Source organism: Scyliorhinus torazame, chromosome 14 (genome assembly GCF_047496885.1).
Source record: "Scyliorhinus torazame isolate Kashiwa2021f chromosome 14, sScyTor2.1, whole genome shotgun sequence".
In the NCBI taxonomy this organism is placed as follows: Eukaryota; Metazoa; Chordata; class Chondrichthyes; order Carcharhiniformes; family Scyliorhinidae; genus Scyliorhinus; species Scyliorhinus torazame.
In genome coordinates, this window is record NC_092720.1 from 212,697,076 (window position 1) to 212,714,564 (window position 17,489).

Here is a 17,489-nt window from a genome sequence, read left to right on the forward strand (position 1 = left end):
AGACAAGGCCCGCCCACTCATCCACTCCATCATTTTCCCACTGACGGCGGAGGCTCACCAGGCCTTCAACCGTATCAAGGCCGACATCGCCAAGGCCGCGATGCATGCGGTCGACGAGACACCCCCCAAGTCGAGAGCGATGCATCAGGCGTCGTTCTGGCCACCATCCTCAACCCGGCAGGCCTGTAGTATTCTTTTCCCGCACCCTCCATGCCTCCAAAATTCGGCACTCCTCCATCAAAAAGGAGGCCCAAGCTATCGTTGAAGCTGTGCGGCACTGGAGGCATTACCTGGCCGGCAGGAGATTCACTCTCCTCACTGACCAATGGTCGGTTGCCTTCATGTTTAACACACAGCGGAGTAAGATCAAAAATGATAAGATCTTGAGGTGGAGGATCGAGCTCTCCACCTACAATTACAAGATTTTGTATCACCCCGGTAAGCTCAACGAGCCCCCGATGCCCTGTCCCCAGGTACATGTGCCAGCGTACAAGTGGCCCGACACCGGACCATGCACGACGATCTCTGTCACCCAGGGGTCACCCGCTTTTATCACTTCATAAAGGCCCGCAATCTGCCCTACTCCACCAAGGACGTCAGGGCTATCACCAGAGACTGCCAGGTCTGCAAGGAGTGTAATCCGCACTTCTACCGGCCAGACCGTGCGCGTCTGGTGAAGGCCTCCCACCCCTTTGAACACCTCAGCGTGGACTTCAAAGGGCCCCTCCGCTCCACGTATTTTCTTAATGTGGTCGACGAATATTCCCAATTCCCCTTCGCCGTCCCCGATATGGCGCCTGCCACCGTCATCAAAGCCCTCAACACCATCTTCGCTCTGTTCAGTTTCGCCGCCTACGTCCACAGCGACCAGGGATCCTCATTTATGAGCGATGAGCTGCGCGAGTACCTGTTCAACAGGGGCATTGCCTCGAGCAGGACGAACAGCTACAACCCCCGGGGGAACGGGCAGGTGGAGCGGGAGAATGGGACGGTCTGGAAGGCCGTCCAGCTGGCCCGACGGGTCCAGAAATCTCCCGGTCTGCCGCTGGCAGATCCTCCCGGACACCCTTCAATCAATTTGGTCGCTCCTGTGGACTGCGACTAACAAAACCCCCCATGAACTTCTCTTTTCCTTCCCCAAGAAGTCCACCTCCGAGGTTTTGCTCCCAACGTGGCTGGCAGCTCCAGGACCCGTTCTCCTCCGCAAACACGTGCGGCTCCACAAGGCGGACCCGCTGGTTGAGGGTACAGCTATTCCATGCAAACCCGTATAACGCCTACGGCCACCAAGATAGTCTCCCTTAGGGACCTGGCGCCAGCAGGGTCCCCTCCCTCCCCCCAGCGCACCCCACCACAGCCCCCGCTCCACGACAATCTGTCCTCCCCTTGGTCCCATCCATGGATGAAGAGGATGCCGACACCCTCCCGGAGTCACCGTCGAGCGAGCTAACGCCTGAATCGCCACCAGCACTGCGGCGCTCTCAACGACGGATCAAGGCGCCTGATCGTCTAAAGTTGTAACCTTCTCTGAAATTTTAAAACCTATATGTAAATAGTTTTCCACCCCCCCCGCTGGACTCATTTTTAACAGGGGGTGAATGTGGTAGTCACCACTGTTGTATTGTATATACTGCATACGAGGGTATTACGGTAAGGCCCCTGTACTACAGGTACAGGGGTAGATCCCTGCCTACTGGCTCCGCCCAGTAGGCGGAGTATAAATGTGTGTGCTCTCCGAACTGCAGCCATTTCACCAGCAGCTGTAGGAGGCCACACATCTCTGTGTAATAAAGCCTCGATTACTCTCTACTCTCGTCTTGTCGTAATTGATAGTGCATCACAGACTGAATCTAACACTGAGATATTGAGGTAGGTGACTAAACGCCTGGTCAAAGATATTGGTTTTAAGGAGCGTAAAGAATTTAAGTCATTTGGTCCCTCCAGCCTGCTCAGCAATTGAAGATCATGGCTGATCTGCAAGCTCAGCTCCATTTTTCCACCCCCTCCCTGTTTCCCTTCATTCCCCAGGGTTCGAAAATCTATCGGCATCAGTCGCAAATATATTCCATAACGGAGCATCCACCACCTTCTGGGTTTGAGAATTCCTAAGGTTCATCACCCGGTGAGTGGACATTTCTCCTCATCTTCAGCTTGAATGGGTGACCTTACCCCTCACCCCGAGACAACCACACTCACCCAGAGACTACCATGCCTAATTCTAAACTCCCCAGCTGCTAGAAACAGCCCCTCAACATTTACGCTGTCAAATTCCCAAAGGATTGTATACATTTAAATGAGGTCACCTTATTCTTCTCAACTCCAGAAAAAATAGGCTCGTCCTTTTCAATCTCTCCTTATTGTGTAACAATCTAATCCCAGGAATCAATCTAATGATCTCCCCATCAATGACAAGTATATCCTTCTTTAGATAAGGAGATGTAAACTGCACACAGTAATCCAGCTGTGATCTCACCAAAGCCCTATACAATTGCAGCAATATTCCTTACTCATGTACTCTAAGCCCCATACAGTGAAGGCTAACATACCTATCTTCCCAATTGCTGGCTGTACCTGCATATGAAAGTATTGTGTTTCGAAAGAGTGTTAGAGAGGCTGGAGAGGTTTAGGGAGGGAGTTCCAAAGCTTAAGGGCCAAGGCACCCAAAGACACAGGGTTGTATAGATTGACAAGGGCCTAACAAGCAAAGGATTTATTCAACAGTACTAGCAGCTCTTACTATGCTGTATGTCTGCCCGTGCTGAGGGAGAGCTCCTGTGCTCCGGCCATGCCACCACCAGTTAAAAGTCACCACGATGTACAAATGATAACCTGGCCCCGATATTCCCCATTTTAGTTGGGACAGCTAGTGCTACAGGAATATGACAATATTGGGGGGTGAGGGCGCAGTAACAGGTTACTATTTAAAATTTTCAGAGCATCGATTTGGTTTGCTACACATGGCATATAGCCCATTGTGTGATTTCTCCCTACCCTTTAAAAAAAAGTCCACTCTAGAGTAGACTAGGTCAGCACAGTCCTTGACGTTTGAATTTTGGTTTGGTCAGGCGGCCAGAGCATTTTGATTGGAATGCTCTCACGTTGTTGTTCACAGTGTCCACAGGGTGGATGGCATCAGGTATGCCTGGGGTGTGCCCAGTGGCTGCAGGTAACGTTGGTAATGGAGGGGCTCCCATTTCCACCATGTAGATCTGTACGGGGGCACAGATTGTAGACAGGGTGGCGGTTGGTGGTGCTGGTTCATGTACCTGTAATAAGTGAAGCCGGTTCGTGACTTTTGTAAGGGCCACGAAGAATCCAGCACGAGTTTTAAGGATACAAAGTAATAACATTTATTTACTATAACATATATACATAACAGTAGCAGTAACTTCCCTTGCTACATACTCCTTCCTGCTGGTTCCTGAACTGGCCAGCTTTATTTATACTAGGAGTTTACTAGTGGTTTCTCCGCCCCCCTCATTGGGGAAGCTCATACTCCCACAGGATTGTGGGGTAGTCATTAGTCCCCAGCCAATGGTAAGTAGGCAGGTTATAACATCCCTCCCCCCCAAAGTCCAAGGAATCCACCGAAGACCCTGGCGAAGGAGGGCGTCGGACTCGTTTGGCCGCAGGCCGGACACCATTTGCACGCGGCGTTGGATCAGGCGGCGTGTAACGAGACGGAGACCGGCGCTTCCGTGATGAACGGCGCAACGGTTGTACATCCACGGCCCGTGGACCCGAGGATTCCCCCTCTGATGCATCCTGTGTCTCCATCTCGGAGTCAGAGTCTGCTGCCTCCGTCATGTCAGCGTCTCTATCTCCATTCAGTCCCGTAACGACCTGCGCAGGCTTCGAGTGAGGCACCAGTGGAAGATTGTGAGGACTAACTTCCCTTGTCTCTGGTCTCTGCGGCTGCTGAAATGAGCTCCGGGGGCGGGGAATCTTTTGAGGGGATAGTCTTCTGGACCGAACGTGGTCTACATGTTTTTGCTGGAGACGACACTGGGCTTGCACTTGGTAAGATATAGGGCCCGTTTGGCGAAAGATTACACCAGGAATCCATTGGGCACCACCAGCAAAATTCCGAACGAACACTGGGTCACCGGGCGCAAACTGCAGAACTGGCCGATGCCGAGAAAATCCCTGTCCCTGCCGTTCTTGTGTGCGGCGTACTTTTGCGCCAATGTCCGGGAAAACCATACTAAGGCGGGTGCGAAGTCTCCGGCCCATTAGGAGTTCTGCGGGAGCTACCCCAGTCACCGCATGGGGGTGGTCCTGTACGTAAACAAAAAGCGAGCCAGTCTCGTGTCCATTGATCGGGAAGACTGCTTCTTTAGGCCTCTTTTGAAAGTCTGCACCGCGCGCTCTGCCAACCCATTTGAAGCCGGGTGGTAAGGGGCAGTGCGGATATGGTGGATGCCGTTCATCTTCGTGAACCTCGCAAACTCCTCACTCGTGAATGGACTGCCGTTATCCGTGACCAGCACCTCGGGGAGGCCATGTGTACTAACGATAAACGCATCTTTTCAATTGTTGCGCAGGACGTTGTCCCCTGCATCTTATGCACCTCTAGCCATTTGGACTGGGTGTCAATTAGTAGGAGCATGGATCCTTGAAAAGGGCCTGCGAAATCTGCATGCAACCGTGCCCAAGGCCGCCCTGGCCATTCCCAGTGATGTAGGGGCGCGGCCGGCGGAAGCTTCTGATGCTCCTGGCAAATGGAGCAGTTTTGGGCCACCTTCTCAATGTCGGTGTCAAGGCCTGGCCACCAGACATAACTCCGGGCCAATATTTTCATTTTGGTCACGCCTGGATGCCCATTGTGCAAGTCTGTTAGTATCAGCTCTGGTCTTTTTCCGGGGCAATCACATGCGTCCCCCACAAGAGGATGCCGTCTTCCACGCTGAACTCTGACAGCTTGGAGGAAAATGCCCGCAACTCGCCTGGGAGCTGTCTATGCTGCCCACCATACAGGACTATGTGCCGAACCTTTGACAGGACTGGCTCCGTCTGGGTCCACTCACGGATCTATGATGCCATGACAGGCAAGGTGTCCATAAAATTTAGGGTTGCAACCACTTCACCAGTCGTGGGGGTCAACATGGGGCCGGTCGATAAAGGCAATCGGCTCAGTGCGTCGGCATTTGCTATCTGCGTACCTGGTTTGTGCTCCAGAGAATACTCGTATGCAGCAAGCAACAAAGCCCAGCGCTGGATCCGTGCAGAAGCAATGGGCGGTATTGGCTTATCCTCTCTGAAAAGTCCCAGCAGGGGCTTATGATCAGTCACGATAGTGAAATGGCGGCCGTACACGTACTGGTGGAAGCGTTTCACCGCAAAAACCACTGCCAGGCCCTCCTTCTCGATCTGCGCGTACTTTTTCTCCGCTGCAGTCAATGTGCGGGAGGCGAAAGCTATCGGTCGCTCGGCCCCGTTCTCCATCTTGTGGGACAGGACGGCCCCAATACCATATGGGGATGCATCACATGTGACGAGCAAAGGCTTTCCAGGATCATAGTGGGTTAGTAACCCAGACGACAATTGTTGCTTTACCCGCCGGAAAGCGGTTTCTTGCGGCTGACCCCAAACCCAGGTGTGATTTTCTTTAGCAGAAGGTGCAAAGGGGCCAGCGTAGTTGCCAGATTGGGGAGGAACATCCCGTAATAGTTTACGAGACCGAGAAAAGAACGAAGATGCGAAGTGTCAGTCGGGGCGGGGGCCTGTTGAATTGCACGCACCTTCTCTGCGACGGGATACAGACCTTCGCGGACCACCCGATAACCTAGGTAGACTACTTCCTTTGCCTGAAATACGCACTTTGTGCGACGTAAACGGACTCCAGCCTCCGAAAGGCGTCGAAGGACAGCCTCCAGATTTTCCAAATGTTCCTGCTCCGATGTCCCTGTAATCAAAACGTCATCTCGGTAGACAGCCACACGTGGTAAACCTCTCAAAATGCCCTCCACAACACGTTGAAAAATTGCGCAGGCAGAGGATACTCCAAAGGCCAACCGTGTATATTCATACAGGCTCCGGTGTGTATTAATCGTTACATATGGTCGGGAGGCAGGGTCCAGCTCCAACTGCAGGTAGGCGTTACTCATATCTAATTTTGTGAACGAGAGTCCACCTGCAAGTTTCGCGTAGAGATCCTCTATGCGAGGCATTGGATATCGGTCGAGTTGGGAAACCGTATTCACTGTAAGTTTATAGTCGCCACACAAGCGAACTGTGGCAACTGGCTTCATTACAGGTACAATTGGTGCTGCCCAGTCAGCAAAACGGACGGGCCTGATAATACCCAAACAAGTGAGCTCCCCTTCTACCTTCTCGAGCAAGGCGTAAGGCACTGGGCGCGCCCGGAAATAGCGCGGCGTGGCTCCTGGTTCAACTTGGATACGGGCTACGGCCCCTTTTATTTTCCCCAAACCAGGCTGGAATACATCTGGGTAGCGTCCTAGCACCTCAGTCAACCCTTCAGAAACTGTTTGGAGGATGTGCTGCCATTGCAACCGCAAATGACGCAACCAGTCCCGACCCAACAGGCTGGGCCCATGGCTGCGCTCCACGATAAGTGGGAAACGCCCCTCCTGGCGTCCATAGACAACAGGGGTCATTGTAGTTCCTGCAATGTCCAGTGGTTCCCCCGTTTAGGTGGCCAATCTGGCCTGTGTGTCGGTTAATGTAAGGGTCTGTATACCCTGCTTGATGCGGTCGAATGTCCTCTGGGCGATCACGGAGACCGCTGCGCCAGTATCCAACTCCATCTCAAGCGGGTGGCCATTGACCCGTACTGTCACCTTAATGGGGGCCACACGGGGAGCTGCCACACAATGCAGCTGCAGGCAGTCGTCCTCCGTCTCCACGTCCTCAGGAGTAGTCGCTGCAGGTTCATCCACATGGAAGGTACGGCCTCTGGGCTGGTCCCAGTTATGGCCCCATGGCTGGTCCCAGTTTCCGTCGGAACGAGGGCGCCCCCAGGACCGCCGTCCGCTACGGGGTCGGCGCCTACAAGTCTGACACGGACATGGCTCCTCATCCATTGGCTCTGGCGAAGGCTCCCTTCGGGGAGGAATGTCCGACGGCCACTGGCGTCGGTCCGGACGTTGCCTCACCCAAGGTACCGCAGGAGTGCGGGGGGACGTTTTCGGACGGAAGGGGTTGCGCCCCAAGGCATGCACTTCCATTCCCTGTAGCTCCTGTACTCCTCGCTCTGCGCTCTCTCAGGACAAAACTATTTGAATGGCCTGTTGAAAAGTCAATGTTGGCTCCGCTAACAACTTTCTCTGGGTGGCCGCATTGTTAATACCGCAAACCAAACGGTCGCGTAACATTTCTGACAATGTCTCACCATAGTCACAGTACTCCGCAATCCTGCGTAGCCTGGATAGAAAATCGACAAGGGATTTTCCAGTGGTCCTCTCAGCGGTATTAAACCGGTAACGCTGGACTATCGTGGACGGGGTTGGGTTAAAATGTTGCCCCACTATATTCACAAGTTCATCAAACGTTTTGGTGTCCGGCGCAGCTGGGTACGTAAGGATCCTAATCACCCCAAACGTATGCGGGCCGCAGGCGGTGAGCAATATGACCACCTGGCGCTCGTTTTCGGTGATGTTGTTTGCCCGGAAATAGTAACGCATCCATTGTGTGTACTGGTTCCAGCTTTCCAGCGCAGCATCAAAAACATCCAAATGTCCGTACTGAGGCATGGTATAATAGAAAACAACTTCCAACCTGTGTCCAACAAAAATCCAGGGAGGTGGCTTCAGCAGTGTTGACAGCTATTCACTTTAACCTTCGTCACCAGTTTTGTAAGGGCCACGAAGAATCCAGCACGAGTTTTAAGGATACAAAGTAATAACATTTATTTACTATAACATATACACATAACAGTAGCAGTAACCTCCCTTGCTACATACTCCTTCCTGCTGGTTCCTGAACTGGCCAGCTTTATTTATACTAGGAGTTTACTAGTGGTTTCTCAGCCCCCCTCATTGGGGAAGCTCATACTCCCACAGGATTGTGGGATAGTCATTAGTCCCCAGCCAATGGTAAGTAGGCAGATTATAACACTGACGTAGACAGCACTGTCCATGGCAACCACATGGCTGTTTGGTTATGGGTTGTGGAGCAAAGTTTAAAAATATATACTTATTGTATTTTCGTGAACAAACACGGAACCATATTATGAACAATAAACAGCAGATATAAAAGTACAAAGTCAAAAAGTTACACACTCATCTTTCATCAAAATTGTAACATAAAAATTAACCCACCCACAAAATAAGCCCCCTAAGAGTTGATGGTGTCTAAATCTTTAAAAAAGATAAATATTTGCCAGCTCAGGTAGAACCTCCCCACTGACCCCGTGGTGGTATAGTTAATTCTCTCCAAGCGCAGGAAAGACACCATATCGCCCAGCTAGGCTGAAACACTCGTCCATGTGGGAGACTTCAGACAAGCAATATTAGCCTCCTGGCCACCAAAAGCGAAATCATTCACCCCTACCCCAGAGTGAAATGCCTATGAGTCTGAGGCCCCAAATATGGCTACAAATGGACCTGGTTCTAGAACCACCCGAAGAATCTCCTAAAGTCTTTCAAAGGGAAACGCAAAAGCTCGCCAGGTTAGGACAAAACGTGTGTGGTTAGCTGGCGCGATGTTCACACTTGCCTTCCACATCCTGGAAAAACCCACTCATCATCGCCTTGGTCCAATGCATTCTGTGCAATACTGAATTAGACTCAGTAGGGTGCAGGGAGAAGTGGAGTTCACCCTGTAGAGGGCTTCCCTCCAAACTCATCAGTAAGTACAGGGCCCAGTTCTCTAACCATTTTCCCCTCATCTCCTCCAGAGGGGCAGGATCAGGGGAAAGCATAAGGTCATTGTAAGAAACCCGTTTGTGAATCCTCATTGGCCTTGTTTCATTTTAATTCCTGTTCTTTTGGCTGTTATTATTCCTGCACCTGGGCATTGCTGGGGCCTACACTTCTAATTTTTTTAAAAGAGCAGTTGCAGGAGATGCTGACATCAGTGGTGACACATCTTGACAGACTTAACTGACAGCCAATCTGCTAATTTCATTTCACGGGAGATGACATACTCTTGATGCGGATTGGTCTGGATTACTCTAGAATGTCCTACTGGTCTCTATCTGTGTCTTTGCTTTCAGTTTTGTTTGGGAGCTGTAGCGCTAAGCAGAATCCTTTTGAGTCTCTCTCCCAGAAGATAGGAGTTCTCTCGCAAATCTTAGCTGGAACTTTCTTCTGATACACAGAGCAGTTAGTGAGTACTCTAAGCCTGAAGACAGAGCTGAGAAAGGGAACTTTTCGGATTCATCCCCCATGAAAGGTGTCAGACCACTCAAAGGCCTCGCAAAAACTGCTGCCCTGATATTTTGTTTAACTGAGACAAGCTGTTGGGTGAGTCTGCTGAAGCTGACCATATATCAGAGCAGTCCTGAAGTGCACCTTCTGTGGGAAAGGCTCAGCCCAACACATGTGCCCCAGAGGGGATCCCACAGCCTGGGAGTTTGGCTTGAGTGGTCCACTTGAAGATACAAACCAACAGATGGTTTAACACCTCGCATTCTTACGGGATCATTGAAGATCTTCAACTCTCATTCCTCTTAATCCCTGTAATTTCTTAACCTTTCTTACCCTCTTCACCGTGTGCCTGTCTTGTGTGTGTCAGGGAGAGGGTGGGACAGGGATTTTGGAAATAGGTAGACTAGTCGACCATTGTTCCATTATTGCTTTATATGTTCATCTTTTACTCTTGTTGCAAATAAACGCAGTTTGTTAATGTTTTACGTATAAATCTGGTGCCAGTAACTCATTGGAGCAGTCACCGTTTAAAGATCTCAGGAAAATACACAAATTATTGGTTAATTCACTTATGTTGGGACTCCGGGGTATGTGGGGCTGGAACTGACCGTACATTTGCGCAGTGTGTTGTAACAGCACACAGATCCAAAATAGACCCCTTGTCAGGTTGTGCCAAGGACAAAACCCTCTTCAGCAAGGGGGGCAGGGGCGTGGGGGTGGCTCAAGCAAAGATCTAATGAGAACCATCAAAGATTTTAGATAGGTTAGAATTGGACAACTGAAATTTGTCAGCCAGCTCCACAAAACTGGCAAAACTCCTCTCAAAGAATAGATCTCTGAAGTGCACAACTCCCCTTGCCTTCCAAGACTTAAACAAAATGTCCAAGCCCGAGGTCAAAAAGAGGTAATTATTGCAAAAAGGGGCTAGATAAAACTGAGAAAAAAGTTTGAAATGCTGCCAAAACGGTTTCCAAATCCTGAGAGAAGAAAGTACCACAGGATTTGAGGAAAAACCTGCAGGGGAGAAGGGCAGCAATGCAGTAATTATAGCGTGGAGAAAAGAGGTAGTGCTTGAACGAGCCTCCACCCTGCCCCAGATCAAGTCAGGGTCATTAAGTTACTGCAGGATTTTTTGAATGTTAGCACCCAATAGTCAAACAAAAATTTAGGATGGTCAAGCTTCCCGATCTCCTGTCTCCCTGAAGCAGAGCGCTGAGAGACTTTGGGACATTTACCCATCAGGATGAAAGCTACAATGAATTTGTTGACCTTAATTTGGAGAAAAAATAGGGATACACTGGAAGAAAAAGAAAAGTCTGGGAAGTGAGTTCACTTCAATTGTTTGGATGCTACCTGCCCGGGACAGAGGGAGGCTACTGCACCTCTGCAGATCCGCCCTGACTACTGGTGAGGCCTGAATAATTGTGAAGTGAGGCCCAATTATGGGCTACACATACCCCCAAGCAGTGGAAGCTGGTGTTCGAGAAGCGATACAGCAACAAAGTAAATTGAGTTCCTCTAGCAGGTGGATTCATTGGAAAACACTCACTTACCTATGTTTAGTTTATAGCTGGAGAAGGTACCAAATTTAGTGAGTGCCTTCATTAAGTCACCCATGGAGGGAGTCGGGTCGGTAATATACAAACGTAAGTCATCCGCATAAAGCGAAAACCGATATTCCATTCTATTCCGAGAAATACCCCTCCACTGATCAGAGACCCTCCACGCTATCGAGAGAGGCTCAATAACAAAGGCGAAGAGCAGTGTGGAGAGAGCAGCCCTGTCTGGTGCCCCTTCAAAAGAGAATGTAATCTGAGAATACTGTGGTTTTTTTTACAAATTCTGGCTGTGAGGCCATTATACAACAGGCAAATCCAGGAGGTAAATTTAGAACCCAATCCAAATCTCCCGAGAATATGCAGTAGATAGTCCCATTCCACGCTATCAAATGCTTTTTCGGCATCCAAAGACACTATAACCTCAGGTTCTGGGGCTGTGGAGGGGGAGAGGATGACGTTCAGAAGGCGTCGAATATTGGCTAACAATTGTCGACCCTTCACAAAAACCATTAAGTCCTCTGATTTTATGCCCGGGAGACAAAACTCCAGCCGGAGAGCCAGGACCTTAGTCGACAGTTTGACATCTGTATCAAAAAATTAGATGGGCAGGTAGGCCCACATTGTGGGCCTACCTGCTTGCCCCCCTGAAGGAGCCAAGAAATTGAGGCTTGAGTGAGGGTCGGGGGGCAATGAACCCCGAGACAGTGAGTCATTAAGCATATCCATTATTAAGGGTGTGGGTTGTGCTAGGAATCTTTTATAAAGCTCGGCTGGGAAGCCGTCACGACCCTGGGCTTTGCCAGGTTGCAGCATCCAAGAATTTCTTCAGAATCTCTCCCGGGCACAATGGGCAATCCAATTCTTGTCTCTTACTCTCTTTGATGGTCAGGATATGCAAACTCCAGGAAGCTCAGCATGCTAGATTTGTCCAGAGGGCGTTCTACTCATACAGCTCATGGTAATATGAACTGAAATCGCATTGGCCTGTAGGGGAGTGGATGGATACAAGCTTGCCATCTTTGTTATGAATCACAGGGATCTCTCGAGCGGCAGTCTGCCGCTTGATTGATGAGCCAGAATACTGTCTTTCTCCCCATGCTTGTGGAAGGTACCCATGGAGCACCGTAACTGACACACAGCTTTACTAGTAGACTCCAGTTTGAACTGGAATTGTAACTTTTTTCTGTGTGTCAGTAGGTCCGGAGTTGGGGCGAGTGAGTATTGGTGGTCCACCTCCAAGATGGAGTCCACCAACCGCTGTTGCTCCAACCGTTCCATTTGCATAGTGAATATATGAAATAATTTCCTCCTCCTAATGATAGCCTTGATAGCCTCCCAAAGCATAGGAGATTGAATCCGATTATTTGAGCTTAATGAAGTCCATAATTCTGCTGGATTCACGCTCACAAAATTTGTCGTCCTATAACAGAATGGTGTCTAGTCTCCAGGGTGGACGTTGGGAAGAGCCAAAATCTAACAAATCAGCAGAAAGAGATGACAATTGGCAAGTAGTCAGCTGCCACTACCGAAGGGAGGAGTGCTTTATCAAAAATAAAAACATTAATTCGAGTATATGCATGATGAACATGTGGAAAAAAAAGAAAACTCTTTGTCGTTAGGGCCCAGAAAACACCATGGTCTACCTTTACCTGAGGAAGAAGCTGCGCTCCGAAAGCTAGTGATTCCAAACAAACCTGCCCATCTAATTTTCAGCACAACAATATCAAATATCAAACCCAACAGTAACTTCAAGCCACAAACCTGACAGAAACACCAGTATACATAACAGAACAAACATTTTAACATGTATTCAGCAGAGTTCAAGTTCAGGGGCGAAATTCTCCGGAAACGGCGTGATGTCCGCCGACTGGCACCCAAAACGGCGCAAATCAGTCGGGCATCGCGCCGCCCCAAAGGTGCGGAATGCTCCGCATCTTTGGGGTCCGAGCCCCAACCTTAAGGGGCTAGGTCGGCGCCGGACGAATTTCCACCCCGCCAGCTGGCGGAAAAGGCCTTTGGTGCCCCGCCAGCTGGTGCGGAAATGACATCTCCGGGCGGCGCATGCGCGGGAGCGTCAGCGGCCGCTCACGGCATTCCTGCGCATGCGTAGTGGAGGGGGTCTCTTCCGCCTCCGCCATGGTGGAGACCGTGGCGAAGGCGGAAGGAAAAGAGTGCCCCCACGGCACAGGCCTGCCCGCGGATCGGTGGGCCCCGATCGCGGGCCAGGCCACCGTGGGGGCACCTCCCGGGGCCAGATCGCCCCACAGCCCCCCCCAGGAGCCCGCCCGCACCGCCTTGTCCCGCCGGTAAGGTAGGTGGTTTAATCTACACCGGCGGGACAGGCATTTTAGCAGCGGGACTTCGGCCCATCCGGGCCAGAGAATCGCGCGGGGGGGGCCGCCAACTGGCGCGGCCCGATTCCCGCCTCCGCCGAATATCCGGTGCCGGAGAATTCGGCAACCAGCGGGGGCGGGATTCACGCCAGGCCCCGGCAATTCTCCAACCCGGCGGGGGGGTCGGAGAATCTCGCCCAAGATTCTGAACAAAGGTGTTTGCTTCTTCTGGTGAATTAAAGAGATGATCCTTCTCTCCAAGTCACTTGGAGGCGAGCGGGTATGTCATGCCAAATCAAACTCCTTTTTGGTATAGGATGGATTTCACCCTGTTGAAAGCAGCTCTTTCTCTTTGCCAGGTCCGCGCTCAGATCTTGGAAAAGTCCGATGGAGTGGTTCTCCCACCTTCCATCCCGATGCTCCCTAACACAGTGAAGGACTATGGGCGAAATTCTCCTACCCGCCCAGCCACATTTCTGTCCCGACCGGCCGGCGGGAGTCTCCATAACACCGGCCGGTCAATGGGGTTTCCCATTGTGGGGCAGCCCCACGCCGTCGGGAAACCCTCGGCGCCGGCAAAACGGAGACTCCCGCCGACGGAGAATGACGCCCCTGTTCTTTCATTTTGAAGCTGTGAAACTGGATGACCACGTGGCGGTTCTCCAGATCGAGGCTTTGGCCGCCGGGAGCGATGAGCCCGGTGTAGCCTGGGGTGGGGACAGTCCCCCACCATCTTGTGTGGCTTGTCTGCAAAGTAATCAGGATGGGCATGGCCCTCTATTCCCTCCAGCAATCCTACAATGCGGACATTTTGCCTTCTTGAAAGGCTTCCAAGGTCATTTAACTTGGTCTTGAGAATTTTATTGTACTTCACCACTGATGTTAGGACCACTTCCAAAGACATGATTCGGTCGCTATGATCCGTTTGGGCCATTTCAATACCTTTCAGTATGGCACTGCTTTTATTCATTCTTTCAAGCTTCAGATTGATATGGGCCAAAACCTCATCAATTAATCATTTTAGGTCTAACGTCTGACTCTGGTGATGTTTTTTCAGCTCCCCTGCCATTATGTGGCGGTGATTGTCTGCCGTCAAAGGCACGGATAACATGGAAGAGAAGCCTGCCCCCAACATCTTACCAAGCACGGAATCCTGCGAAGATTCAGAGCTTGAGGACGCCACCCAAATCCCTTTTTCCTTTCTCTTTCCGGGGCATCCTTTTGAGGTATCTTTTACACACAAACCACACGGTGGGTAGCACTGTTGCTTCACAGCTCCAGGGTCCCAGGTTCGATTCCCGGCTTGGGTCACTGTCTGTGTGGAGTCTGCACGTTCTCCCCGTGTCTGCGTGGGTTTTCTTCGGGTGCTCCTGTTTCCTCTCACAAGTTCTAAAAGACGTGCTGTAAGGTGAATTGGATATTCTGAATTCTCCCTGTGGACCCAAACAGGCGCCGGAATGTGGCGACTAGGGGATTTTCACAGTAACTTTATTGCGGTGTTAATGTATGCCTACTTGTGACAATATGAATATTATATGAATATTATTATAATTGTTTGGTTTTTACCACATTTAAACTGATCGTTGCGCTTTAAAAAAGCAATTTTTGCTGGGGGGGGGGGGGGGGGGGGGAGAGCATCCACATGCGTACTACCCCCTACATATGCCACCGTAGGTCCATGTTATCTCAGGCACATTTCTCAATCAAGATGCTTTGCTGAGCCCATTCTGCCAGACTGTTGGGAGTATGTGTAGAGGGGGTTACTTGAGAAGTGTTTAAAGTCCCATGTGTGCATCAAGTCCTTCAACTCGCTGGCGACAAACTGCTGAGCATTGTCCGTCATCATCCTCTGGAGGATGCCTTGTGTGGCCAGTGCCGCTCTGCCCTGCATGCCTGTGTCTGGGCCAACTTCCCTCTCTGGTGCTGCCTGCTACTGACCATTCAGCTTCTGTTGCTGGACAGGAAGAGCCCTGCTTCTTCACATTCTCTACGCCTGCTCCCAGGTTGCAGGAAAATCAAGTGAATGAGACCCATTAAGCGGGATTCTCCATTACAGAAACTAAGTGTTAACGGTGCGACTGAATCAGTGGACTTCAACGACAACTAAATTGGCGCCCATTTCACTGCAGTCCCTGCCCCCTGCATGTCCCCTTCCCCCTGCCCAGTTGTTCCCAGGGCACTCTGCCCTCAGCACTGCACCCCTGGACCCATTGGTGCTCAGCTCCATGGGGTCCTCTGGCCCCGGCCCACCCCCCTTCCGGCAGGGGCATCGATGGCTGGCGCTACCCATGGCAGAGGTATGCTCTGTGGCCCCTGGCCAGCGAACTCCTGTAGGTGGTACTGTGGGAGTTCCCTCTTGGGTGGGCTGCATGATGCCCCATCAGCTGATGGCACCTGGTTGTTGGAGGTGGGGTGAGATGAAGTGCGGGGTGGGAGCACCACGGAGGTTCCAGAGAATATCGGGTTAGGCCAGTTAATTATATGCCAATGGTGTTTACTGTATGTGCGAAGTAGAATACATTGATGCGGCTGTCGAAACACCGGAGCATGGCATTCCATTGGACGCCGGCCACAATTTTCGCCCTGTGCGATTCTCCACCCAATCGCATTTTGATATTCCGGCGTCGCTGGATGGAGAATCCCGCCCATTGTTCTTGCTGTAATCCTACTGTTTGAAGAGGGCAGATGTACATGGGGCAGCATGTGCATTCCTGGTTCTCATCCATTTACCTAATCATTAGATAGTCCTGTTAATCAACCAATTTTGTGCAGCATGAATTCCACCCAACCAAAATGACCCTCCTCCCATTTAATCAAGATTATATTCAGAGAAACTTGTGTGTTTGACACAAGACCTGTAACTATGGTATATGTGAAGTTTGCGAGCTGTTCCTATACTTCCTACCATCCTCCTTTCACCCTCACACTTGGCCCTATCACCATTGATCCACCCAACCTAACCTTTCTTCTTCCCTCTTGAATTTTCCCCATTATCCCAGAAGCTATTCCCATTACCTACATATTCCATCTCTTGCTCTGTACCTACATCCATGACAATTCTCCGGAGCACACTCTGGCCCTAAACCTCCCATTATCCTCAATGTATTTGCCCACTCCCTTGAACCACTCCATGAGACCTTCAAATTCCCGACCGACTCTAAACCTACCCCCCCATACTGAATATAATTACCCTCATTTTACTGTGATTGTTTCTTCTGACCCCCAGCACCCTCAATTCAACCCCAGGACCCAACATCATTGGAACCAAACCCATCCTTTAGACCCATTTTGCCTCTTACCATCCCTCCTGGTATCATATCCTTGGTCCCCATTCCCTTTCTTAGACTTAGAACGATACAGCGCAGTACAGGCCCTTCGGCCCACGATGTTGCACCGAAACAAAAGCCATCTAACCTACACTATGCCATTATCATCCATATGCTTATCCAATAAACCTTTAAATGCCCTCAATGTTGGCGAGTTCACTACTGTTGCAGGTAGGGCATTCCACGGCCTCACCACTCTTTGCGTAAAGAACCTACCTCTGTCCCCTCAGTTTAAAGCTATGTCCCCTCGTGCCAGCCATTTCCATCCGCGGGAGAAGGCTCTCACTGTCCACCCTATCTAACCCCCTGATCATTTTGTATGCCTCTATTAAGTCTCCTCTTAACCTTCTTCTCTCCAACGAAAACAACCTCAAGTCCATCAGCCTTTCCTCATAAGATTTTCCCTCCATACCAGGCAACATCCTGGTAAATCTCCTCTGCACCCGCTCCAAAGCCTCCACGTCCTTCCTATAATGCGGTGACCAGAACTGTACGCAATACTCCAAATGCGGCCGTACCAGAGTTTTGTACAACTGCAACATGACCTCCTGACTCCGGAACTCAATCCCTCTACCAATAAAGGCCAACACTCCATAGGCCTTCTTCACAACCCTATCAACCTGGGTGGCAACTTTCAGGGATCTATGTACATGGACACCTAGATCCCTCTGCTCATCCACACTTCCAAGAACTTTACCATTAGCCAAATATTCCGCATTCCTGTTATTCCTTCCAAAGTGAATCACCTCACACTTCTCTACATTAAACTCCATTTGCCACCTCTCAGCCCAGCTCTGCAGTTTATCTATGTATATACCTGCATATTCCTAACCTGCAGTGTGGCCACCTCCCTAAACATTTTATCCATGTAGTCCTCAGTGCCATGAATGCACAACAGTGACTGCAGCCGCCGCTCACGTTCCAAATCCCAGAGTTCAA